Here is a 12,757-nt window from a genome sequence, read left to right as displayed (position 1 = left end):
GGAAGGATATGGTGATATGGTGAAATTAATTAACCTTAGAGATTAAGGTAATAAGAACAAATTTATAATTTAATTAGGATGTAAAAAAGTAAGGGTAAAATTGTCATTTCATAGTAAAAAACTTACTAAAAAAGGAAAGAAAGTAAGTTGTTGCGAGTAATGTGAAGCTTCCAAAAATGGAATTTGTTGCGAGTAATAAGAAGCGGAGGTAGTATATATATACTTCGTATATAATAAATAAAAAACATACTTGATGTTATTATGTAAAGGAATATGTACTACCTCCGGTCCAAGTTAGTTGCAACTTTGGGGTATTATTTGTGAGATATAAAATATATTCCAAAGTTGCAACTAACTTGGATCGGAGGTAGTAAAATACTTTTGGATTAATTTTTATATATTTTTCATAATAACAACCTCATATTCTTGTAAGTAATATCATACTTGATACTTCGTATATAAACAAATAGTAGTGGTTAAACTTGTGCATTGACATTAGTATACTAAAATTGTTACGATTATTATTCAATAGAAGGAGTAATTTTTCTAAAACTGAAGTAATTAGGTATCTATGGGAGGACAGACTTTGTTCATTTGCTGGTAATCTCAATCTCGAGCTTTGAACTACACGATATCGTGCTCCACACGTGATGACGTGAAGCACAAATACACTGTTTCATTATAATTCTACAACATTCTAGCGGGTGTTCTTATTTTACTCGTAATATATATACTTCGTATTTATACGGAGTATAATTGTGAAATGAGTATTTGAGTGAGTTTATTTATTTATGTGCTGGGTGAGTACAAGACAAGAATTGAAAATTATAGCCTCTGTAGGTGGCTGAGCCAATTCTTCAATTATGAACATTTACGAATTGAAGTATTGAACTACTCTATGTCTCTATTTATGATTGAGGGCTTCACAAACTTGTATTTGGTGTACTCCGATGTCTTCATATTTGGTGTATAGAGAATAATTAAAAATAAAATGATAAATTAGACGAGATTATTAAGTGAGACCCAAATTATAACAAGCCAAACCTTGACAATTGTAGATCATATGTTGAATTGTTAGTTTACTAGACTAATTTAATACGGAGTACTCCCTTCGTGTTTTTTTAAGTGACACAGTTTGACCGATACAGAGTTTTAGGAGATTTTATTGACTTTAATAAAATAAGATGTTGGTGGGGTAGGTTGGAGGAGTGATAATTGATAAAATAAAAGAATGTGAGAGGAAGTGGGGACCATAAAAGGAGTGAGAAATGATAAAGTAAAAGATAGTGGGGTGAAGATATATTATTAAAATGTAAGAAATTTCTAAAAGAGGAAGTATGTCACTTAAAAAACACACGGCCGAAAATGGAAAGTGTGTCACTTAAAAAAAAACGGAGGGAGTACTTCTCCACATATAGGTACAACCTAAGGTTTATAACATAAAATCCTAAGCATCTTTAGACACTAGGAAGTCACAATCATGAGGGAAATAGAAAATTGGCACCCCTACTATTAACTGCCCAATTGCTCCATATGGGTAGACAACCAATTGAAGGAGCTTTACAGTACAATATTGTTCTATGTTACCGAAATTGTGTATACAACTATAGATCAAAATATTTATGCTTTATTTATTGTGTGAGTGCATTATTGCATTAATAGGGTTTTTTTTTTTTTTTTTATATTTATTTATTTTATTTTTAATTACAAAGTAAAATATTTCAACTGCTCTTGTTTTAAATTAGTTACTCCATTCACATTTAAGGTCAAAATTCATCAAAAATGGCAATAAATTAGTGTTAGCAGAGAGGATAAAATCCTTCAATTGTTTAGTTTGGAAATAATATTAGCAGATAATAATAAATTATAATCCGTACGAATGATAACTTGAAATATAATATACTCTATACTGTATGTTGTCTTGCAAAGTTAGTACAAGTACTCCTTAGTTAAACTAGATACAGTACAAAAATAGAAGTTCATCCATGTATATAAAAACTGTTGGTCCCAAAGATGTAAAAAGTTAGTCCATACTGCAATTATAATCAATCTTGCGGAGGAATTGAAAGGTATTACAATGTAAGTACTCGTACTATATTTCCTACATTCTTTATCAAGGAAGGAGGGGAGCATAAACATACATGTACTGTTATCAAGGAAGAATAAATTCACGCAAAGCTAAGTATGCGCTCGTGCTTCACTGCGTGCGCGATAATTTTATATTCCTCGCAAGTTTCCTAGTCAAAAAGCCTACTCCATCCTTAAATCTGCAAATGCCAGTGTCTTGTACAGTCTGTGCTAGTCTAATCAAGGACTTTCTAGTTCAAACTTCAAACCCACCATTGCCTAAACCCTTTAATGGTCTGTCAATTGGTCAAACTCAAACAACACCAATAAAAAGTTATATTCTCCCTCCTACGGACTACGGAGCTCACAAACACAAACAACTTCAGATCTTTTTAATATACGGAGTATCATTGTAGATTTTTAGTTGTTAAAAGTCATACGGAGTATAGTACTTTGTATTTTATATATTTCCTAGGTATTTTTTATTTGTAAAGTTTTTCCGTTTTATATTATTTGCATACTCCACTTTCAACTACCAATGCGTGGTTCGTGCAGGCGGATGCACATGGTGCATCTCTTCCAAAAAAAAGCGGAAAGAACATTGCATAGAAATATAAAGAATATTTAGTTTAAGTGAAAAGAAACATATTATAGAATTGTAAATAACGTTGTATATAATTGTAAAGAACATTCAGTTAAAGTGCAAAGAACATATTATAAAATTGTAAAGAACATAACGTGCAATTAAATAATATTCTTTATCTTCATGTTCTTTGATTGTCAGAATAATGTACTTTTATTTGTGACATAAGTTAATTGTTTATTTTGAAATGTTCTTTGAATTTTGTCTTTAGATTATAGTGGTTGAATAAAAATGATGTTTATTACATTATATTATCATTAGAGGTACGTGATAAAAAAATCAGGTCGGGCTGGGCCTTAACATAATATCTCGTGTTCAAAAAACCCGGAAAATGTAGTGGGCTTTTCGAGTTTTTTCGGGCCGAGTTTGGATTTTTTAACTAAAAATGCATTTTTAGGCTTGTCTAAACCCATCCTATTTTCGGGCCGGATCAGGCTAGGCCGAAGTTGATCACCTCTAATTATCATGTTTTTAATTAATATTATGGATGTACTTTAGATATATATAAAGAACATGAAGTTGGATATTTTTATTTATAAAATAGTTATACGTTCTTTATAAAACAACTATATGTTCATTGCAACACAGCTATATGTGATACTCTTTATGAAATAGCTATATGTTTTTTACAAAACAAATGTATGTTCTTTACTTAACAACGGAATGTTCATTCCGCCTTTTTAACGAGAAAATGGATGCACGGAGCATCATGCATCTGCCTCCATAGAAAAAATTTCATTCAACTACATTTCACATTCTGAATAATTAATAAAGAACACAGTTATATGAGTCTTGTTAACTTAGTCTCATTGTGTACTTTATTACGAAGTAAAATGTTTTTTAAATTTTTTTTTTTACTAATAAGTACATAATTAGAGATAATAGCAGTTAAAGAAAGATAGTGAGGTAAATAATTTATTGAAAAGTAATAAATATGAAAGGAGAGATATAATAAAAAAAAAAAAAATAGTAGTGGATTTTAGAGGAGAGAATTATAATATTTTAATGTAGCTTTTTGCTAAAAACGAAAGTGTAACACTTATTAAAATGTGGCCGAATTTAATAAGTGTAACCTTATTAAAACACGGAGTGATGGAGTAAATGAATTTCAAGTTTCATAAGTCGAAGTATGAGATCATTATTGTACGTAAAACAGTGTTAGCAGTCTAATCATAGACTAACTTCACTGAACTTGACCCGAAAAACAGAGATTAGTCTCTCTAGCTATATGCCGATTTCACACGTGGCTTCCTGATATTGGAGGAGAAAATCTCAAGTGCACTTATAAGCTACATGCGGGACCATGAGAAGTATATACGTAACAATCATCAGACTTCAGAGATAGTCTTGTCTATTCCGATCAAATTATGACTTCAACAAACATTAACATATCAACAAAATTATTTACGTGTCGAATTGATAGGATTATGTCTGCTTTTAGTGCTTTGAGATCTGAGCCAATAATAATCAATCACAATAATCGGACGGCTAGAAAAGCCTTATAAATTTGCATAAAAAAAAACCACTCAGTGTGTAAAGTAACTAACTTACTAACCAACTTACACAAACCAGTGTATAAGATAACAACTTTACTGACAAACTTACACAAAATAATGTGTAAGCTATTAGACTATCTAACAAACTCACACTACTGTTAGTGTAAGATTCAACTTTGGTGATAAACTTACACATCCTTGTGTGTAAGACAAACAAACTAAATAACAAAATCAGTGTAAAACTGACCGAAAAAGCACTTAAAATGCCAAAATTAAGGGGAAAGCGCGCAATTCTATAAGTCATAATGTACTGATCATCTCCTTTGACTTTCTATTCTTCCCTCCGTACCAGTTATAGATAGCCCTTTACCATTCTGTACAAATGGCAAAATTCAAATCCCTGCAAAACTAAATTAGGTCTTACCCTGCAAAACTAAATTAGGTCTTACCAGATGTTTCAGATTGGACTAAAAAAATAATAATAAATAATTAAAAGTTTAAAAATGCATGATCAAGTTCGGTGGAAAAATTAAATAAATTATTCACTGAAATTTCTATTTAAAATCCGCCCTAAATTGAATCAATTCGGGTTTAACATGATCAACATTACTATCTAGTGTGGATGGAAAAGGAGAGAGCAATTGAAGTTGTACAAGAGAGAACTTACTAAGTAAGACAATATAAATAATCTCAAAAACACAAAAGAAGGTGTTTGGCAAGTGGGAATGAATGAATGATAAGTTGGGAATTATAGAGTAAATGGTAGAAAAAGGAATTGAGAGTTTAAAGCAATTCTCATGTTTGGCTAGTCATGACTCTGAGACTCATGAGAATAAGTTGGGAATACAAATTTACTAATATAGCCTTATAAATATATTTTTCTTTCTTATCATTAAGGGTAGATTCGTCTTTTCATAGTAAAAACAATTTTCTATCTTAATACCAAATTAGGGTGTTTTTGTAAGTTAGTTCTTTTTTTACAAAAAAAGAATGTTTTTTGTAAGTTAGGATTAAAAAATTCAATTCCCACCCAAATTCCCTCTCACCAAACGCCCGTAAAGACCTTTGTTTAGTTCAATTTATTTTACTTATTTCTGATAAAATAAGTTTAGACTAGATTAACATTTTATGTGTAATTTTTTATCGCCAAATATTTTTTATTTCGTAATGAAAAGAATTGTGAAAATTACATATCACCGAATCCTTGCAATTAAGAATTACATTACACATTTAGGTACTGTTCTCATTGACTGAACTCAGCTGAACTGAACTCAGCTGAACTAAACTGAACTGAAATGAATATTTTATAAGAGAAGGAAATTAGGAGTTGAACTGAACTGAATTGAGCTGAGCTGAACTGAACTGAACTCTAGCTGAGTTGAACTGAACTGAATTTCAACGTAAGAGAACAGACCTTTAGTCACATGTATTTCTAGATAAACTTCAAATATTGAGAGATTGCGAGGATGTTGCACAATTTGCATGATACAACCGTTGAAAAGGAAAACTTGCAAATGTATTGCAGTTTGATACTTTGTACGAGTTTATAATACTCCATAATGTTTTACAAATAAGAAAAGAGTAAAAACCTCCTAAATTACATTACATAAATCTATTTACATATGAGAATACAAAAATGTATAATATATATATTTTTAAAAATCCGCAAATATTAAATTTAAACCTGCAAAATAATCTTTAGCCACAACTAGCTTGTAGTGGACTCAACATTATTCTTCAATGTAGGATGGGCCTGGACAACCCGAACAAGGAGGAGGAGAATTTGGTCCACAAACAAACAAGGCTTTGGAGCTTCCATACTAAAACCAATTGGCAATAGTAGGAGTTACTCCTCTACCTTATAAAGTGTAACCACCTCTCCTCTTTTTCCAATGTGGGACACTCACAAGTGATATACACATTGGGTTCCAACACAATCTGTATGAAACTTGTGGTCGTGATCGGAATCAAGTCTTCATTTAGGCATGCAAAATAATCTTTAGCCACAACCCATAGCTTTATGCAATCTATATGAAACTTGTGGGCATGATCGCAATCTAGTCTTCATTTAGGCCTACAAAATAATCTTTAGCCGCAACTAGCTTTACGCAACCTATATGAAACTTATGGGCGTGATCGCAATCAAGTTTTCCGATAACTTCCTCCCTCTTTGTATTCCTCCTAAAAGTTCAAATAAAAATATTAATTAGCTCAGTCTAATTAAAGATCGAAAATTTAACATTGTAACAATATTAAATATACCGTCTCACAAATCATAGGTTGGATATGATGTGAAATATTTGTAAGTAATAACTTATTAAATATGACTACACGATGAGAATTCAAAAATGTATATTTTCCACATATACACATGATGTTTTTGAATCTTTGGTTTGAATTATACTTCACTATGGGGCCTTTACAAAGTCGTCGGGATCAAAGAAGACATCTCTTATTCATAAAACTTTGGTGTGCTTGGAAGGGCATGAAGAGGATCGGATATCATAGGCCATGTATCAAAAAAAACAAGGTCATTCTCATTCATTCTACAAAGTGGGCATGAGTTTTGTTTTCTCAGCCACAACTTAGCAGGCATGAGTTATGCTTTCTCAGCCACGATTTTGCGCATATCATCACAGTACAATTGTAGATGAGATTCGATCTCAGGTCTTAGGTGTCGCCGAGATCCTACCAATTAACGTATGGGCATCTCCTTCATACAATTGTACTGTGACTAAATGAAATGACCAATGTAAAAAACTTTTAAATTTTCTTTTGAGGAGAAGGTCTTTTCTGTGGAAACTTCACCTCAGCCAGATATGCCTCCTTTCGTCATGCCCATCTCATCCTGCAATTCAAATTCATAAAACTAATTATTACCTTGATCTAAAATTTTTTTTCTTAAAAATAAAAAACACTTAAGGGTGCTTGTGAAAAAAAATAAAAATTAATGCTTATATATCTTACCCCAATACTCAAACATTCAGGTAATTTACTGACTTGATGATAAGTGCATGCTTAAAATTATAAGCATCATAGATATCACCACTACATATCATACACTTCTTTCGCTTCCTTTTCTTCATTGTTGATGATGTTTACTGACTCTGTGATTTTGTGTTTTGATAATATGTTTTAGTGGTTTATGCTTATGAACTTGTGAATGAAACTCTGAATTTATAGGAAACCATTTTCAACAAATCTCTCTTATTGCCACACTGGCAGATTCCACAATCATGATTTGTTTCCTTTGAAATATGAATTATTAGTCATATCATGATTATGATCCTCTATGATTTATTTTCTAATTAAGACAGAAGTTATTAGTTACCTCTGTATATAACCTAAGGAATATGAATTATTAGTCATATCATGATTATGATCTTTAGATTTATTTTCTAATTAAGACAGAAGTTATTAGTTACCTCTGTATATAACCTAAGAAATATGAATAATTAGTCATATCATGATTATGATCTTTATGATTTATTTTCTAATTAAGATAGAAGTTATTAGTTACCTCTGTATATAACCTAAGAAATATGAATTATTAGTCATATCATGATTATAATTTAATCTTTATGATTTTATCCCTAATTAACATAAAATTATTTGTATCCTTCATGATTTTCCCTTCCTTATTTCATGCCCCAATATCTTTGATTATTACAATGTATCTTCCTGATTTTGTCCCTAATCAAGACAAAATCAAATTATTAGCTATCCATGATCTTTTTCCCATTGTAATTTTTTTAATTACAACGGTAAAGATTATTCATGTTCACCGTGCCACTAATGAATAGTGAATACACCTAGATAGGTTCATGACTTAAACTAATAATATTTTGAATATGTGCTGTACATACAAAGTACGTAGTACTTCGTATTTAATTAGGCAAAGCTTTTAAACTTAAGGGTAAGAATTGTTGAAGATATAGAAGATAATTCATTTAATTAAAACACAAACTTAAAAATTATGAAGATGTGCTTACCAAAAAGAAAAAAAAAAATTATGAAGATGTATGTTACACAATTTGCGCGATGCAACAATTTGCGCCCTGTAGAATTTATGTTAATGTTGCTATGTATATTCCATCTATATAATTTTGTTGTCAAAAAAAATAAAAAAAAATAAAATTGTTTTACAACCAAGAAAAATTACATAACTTAAAATCTAACTGTGAGACAAAAAAGAAGAAGCAATATGGAATGTTGGCCATGTATCATAAAACAAGGCCATTCATTCTACAAAGAGGGCATGAATTATGCTTTCTCAGCCATGATTTTGCGCACTCTGTATGAAACTTGTGGCGGTGATCGCAATCAAGTTTCCCAATAGCTGCCCCCTCTTTGTATTCCTCCTGAGAGTTCAAAATACTAATTAGCTTAGTCCATAGAACCAAAAAACTAACATTGTAACAATACGTACAAAAAATATCGTGTGATAAGAAATCATAGGTTGGATATGATGAGAAATAAATCAAATAATCGTACTTAACTTATTATATATAACTACACGATGTATAATAATTAAAATGTACTACTCCCTCAGTTTCAATTTAATCATCACTATTATTTTGAGAAAAATGGTACGAGTAATAAATTTCGGATTGTCGTTGCCATGCATCATCCTTACATGCATTATATTAGTGCTTTCAATTTCATTGCTTTAAATAAGAATAATAAATAGTATTATGGTGAAGTTAAATTATAAGAAGAAGGTTAAAAATAAAAACACGTACCCAGCAAATGGGGCAACTACTATCTGTAGTTGTAGTATTAGCCGTGTACTTCTCAGTTTTCATAGCATTCACAATTTGTTCTTCTGTAAGTCCAGGCGCAACTGCCTCGTCTTCCTCTTCCCCTAAGAAATCCTGTATTTTGTAATGTTAACGAATCAAAATCCTTTGTCCCATTTTTAGTGAAGCGTACATATACATGTTTAAATATTAAAACAATAAATCTATACCGAATTGTTTTATAAGGTGGTTTTGTGCAAAAAATTACTTATAAAAAGTCGTTTTTTTTTTTGCAAAATTTCCATAAATAAATAACGAGAATAATTAAGGAACAATATGTAAGGTGTGCAATAGCATAGACTAATTTTGTTAATTACATCAATGTCGTCCTCATCGATGTCGTCATCATCAGTATCAGTGTCAAAGGTGTCATCTGAGTCTTCATCTTCCTCATCATCACCATTTTCAGCATTATCATCATTCTGATTATTAATAGGAAAGGGATCATGATTCAGCAAATATAAATAATATGGATGATTAAAATAAAGAAACATACATATAAATGTTCATATTATAAGTGAAAATTATTAGGAAAGCAAAAAAAAAATTAAACCTGTCTTGAAGCCGAGGCGCTATCATGACGAAATAATATACTATGTTGAAAAGCATGCATTCGCAACTGCAATTAATCCAAAAAATTAAAAAACATATTAGCAATACAATTTCCTGAAGTAACAGAATACGAATTAGAACAGACAATTAAGCATTATGATTGCTATATGATCGAGGCTAATGTAATTAAATTTGATTATTTGTGTTGCTGTAAGTTGGCTAACCTCAGCCCTTTCAGCATACTCTCGGTATTTCATATTCACATACGTTTCGAAATCCATAACCTATTGAGCAATAGTATAAAATGATGAGCGATATGATCTAAATGCACCAGATATCATTCATGAAATACCCAAAAAAAAAAAAACCTAAAGGTCATAAGTTTCAGCATTATATACTGTTGCAACAATCTGAAAAGAATAATAATGATAATTGTACTAATAATTTTCTTAAGATAAAAAACCTGATGTGTTGGAGGAACGCTAGACGAAGCGGATGATTGAGGTTCAGAGTTCATGGCAGGAACAAGCTGAACCGGGGTGGCCGGAATGGTCCTTCCTCCAAACTCAATTGCTGCCACAGCAGACGACGTAGCATTTCCAGCAGAAGAGGAAGAACCAGCAGCAGCAGCAAAATCCTGTTAAAAATGTTGACAGCAAAAAAAAAAAAAAAAAAAAAAAAAAACTTAATTATTACAGTAAAACAGGAGTAATTGCAAAGGACTGAATGATTAGGATATATGTTACTCGAACTCATGTACTTAAGTTAGTAACGAGTACGTGTTTAAGTAACATAGCTCAGAACCATTCTAAAATGTGTGATAAATCAAGAAATCTTAATTACATTTACATGATAATGATATGAAGGCTGCTGAAACATTTCACCCTCGCGATTTTCTGAACATATTCTTTTCGAATACCTTTCCTCGTTTTCTGAAGTTCCAGCAGGCTGGTTTGAACTACTCGACCCTACAGCAGGTCTTACGCCGCTAATGTAATTACCGGTGTTCCGCCATGAAGGAGGAATGTTTGAGTAAGCGCCTAATGCGCTGTAAAATTGTAAAGGCGGTAGTGGTATGGCCACGACAGAAGTCGACCCTGTAGTAGGAGCTTCTGCAGGAATTTCAGTAGCATTATTCTGAACATTGTTATTGTTATTGGTGAAAGACGAAGTGTTGTCAATTGAATCAGCATTTCTGTTTGCACCCTCCATTTGATTCCGATACAAATCTGATAGAACATGATTCAATTCAAAAGAGTTTCAAATTTTTGATTATGTTATGAGTGACAGCAACATGAAAGAAAGCATTATTAAGGAGTACGTAATTGTTCTAAGTTATATAGAGTACAAATTAAATTTTTTTCCTAAACATTAAGGAGTATGTTTTATTTATTTTTCTTTAGCTTTAATTTATATTAAATTTACATCTAAGTATAAATTCGGAGACTTTGTTACATACTCTTATATTTTCAACAATTCAAAGTAGCAATCATAGCATATATATACCTTACTAATAGAAGTTACTCACACTTTAATAGGGAGAATATAATTCATAAGTAAACCTACATTTAGCATTAAATCAAAATATATGCATCAAGAGTGCATATATTATAGGCAAGTAAAATACATTTATTAACATTCAACGAACGAATTATAATTATAGATAGCTAGTACATAGATCGGAGTAGATTCGTACCTTTAACGGCACGCAAACAACGAATCCTAGATTATTATTGTAAAATCCGAGTATAAATTGCCCTGCAACATAAAACACATGAAATCAAATAATGTGCATGAAACAAATGCACGTAACCTATCCGCTTGCATGCAAATCTTAAATCAAAACAAGATGAGAAAACAATCAAATTACATAGCTTGGGGAAACAATAAATATTTCTACAATTATATGGTACTCAAACTTAATTTATGGGTCAACTATTGTATGGATGCAATATATGTTTATTTGAACCCACTTGAAAAAAAATGTTGTGTTTGACACTGACAACAACAAATGTGTCATTGTGGTTACAAATTTATAGTCATGGCATTATACATCCATTAGTAAATTTAATTTAAAGGGAGTTCACCAAAAATACTACTCTGCCATGACTAAATAAGACAAGGTGTCATTGATAAATTCTCTTTTTTCAAACTTTTTATTGAAAATAAAAAAAAAAAAAAAAAAAGTTATTAAAGTAGGAAAAAGAATGTTACGATTGATTTTGAATAAACGAATTTGATAGAGAACAAAAAGAAGCATGGCTTCATGATAAAATGGTGTTATCCAACACACAATACTTTTTGACAAATCTAGACCAAAAATACTTTCAAGACAAATACAACGTCACCTTCATCAAGAATTATTAAGTGCATGGCATGTCAACCATAGAATTTGACCTTGCACCATAGCCAACAAAATCCTTATGAAGGTAGTTTAAATTAATGCACGAAAACAATTTAACAAAAACCAAATTGAAGAAAACAAGAAGCAAAAGTATTTTGAGAAAGACTAATCTAAAAGTTAACAAAATTAAAAAAGCTTCTAAAGAGCAAGAAGAAATTTGAGTTACCCTATCTCACTTTTGCTTTAGCTAATTGCAGTGCCTCAATGTGGAGAAAAATGAGTGAATTTATAGCAGTAGAAGAGCAACCTATAATGTGCAATAATATACATTTCCATATAACATAAAAAAGACAAAGTGATTCATATTGTTTTATACCATTTTCAGAGGATTCTTTCGGGTATGAAATAGACAAATAGTGAAACAAATCATCTAAAAAGCTGTAACAAATCAAATGCATTAAAGATACAGTTCATAATTTGAATTTAAAAAAATAAAATAAATTAAATGCTGAGTGTTGTGGCACTCTAATCCTTTTTCTCTAAAATGGCAGTTCATGGAAACTATAATGATTGAAGAATGAAGAACCACCAATATCTTTTATGTCCATTCATTTTTTTAAAAATAATTATATCCCAAATAGCTTACCTTAAATATTGTTGTAGCTTTCAATATATTTTTTAGTTTTAAAGTAAGGTGTCTTATTTTTTATAATTAGAAAAGAAAAAAGAAATGAATTATATATATATACATGAGTCCGATAAGTCATTACATCAAAGCCAAAGTCGTTAATAAGAGTTAATTTAACTACGGAGTATATATCAAGATTTGATAAATGATTCAATTGAAGACGTAACA

This window comes from Chenopodium album, chromosome 21 (genome assembly GCF_948465745.1).
Source record: "Chenopodium album chromosome 21, dcCheAlbu1.1, whole genome shotgun sequence".
Lineage (NCBI taxonomy): Eukaryota > Viridiplantae > Streptophyta > Magnoliopsida > Caryophyllales > Amaranthaceae > Chenopodium > Chenopodium album.
The sequence above is the reverse complement of the archived record's forward strand: the minus strand, read 5'-3'. Positions refer to the sequence as shown.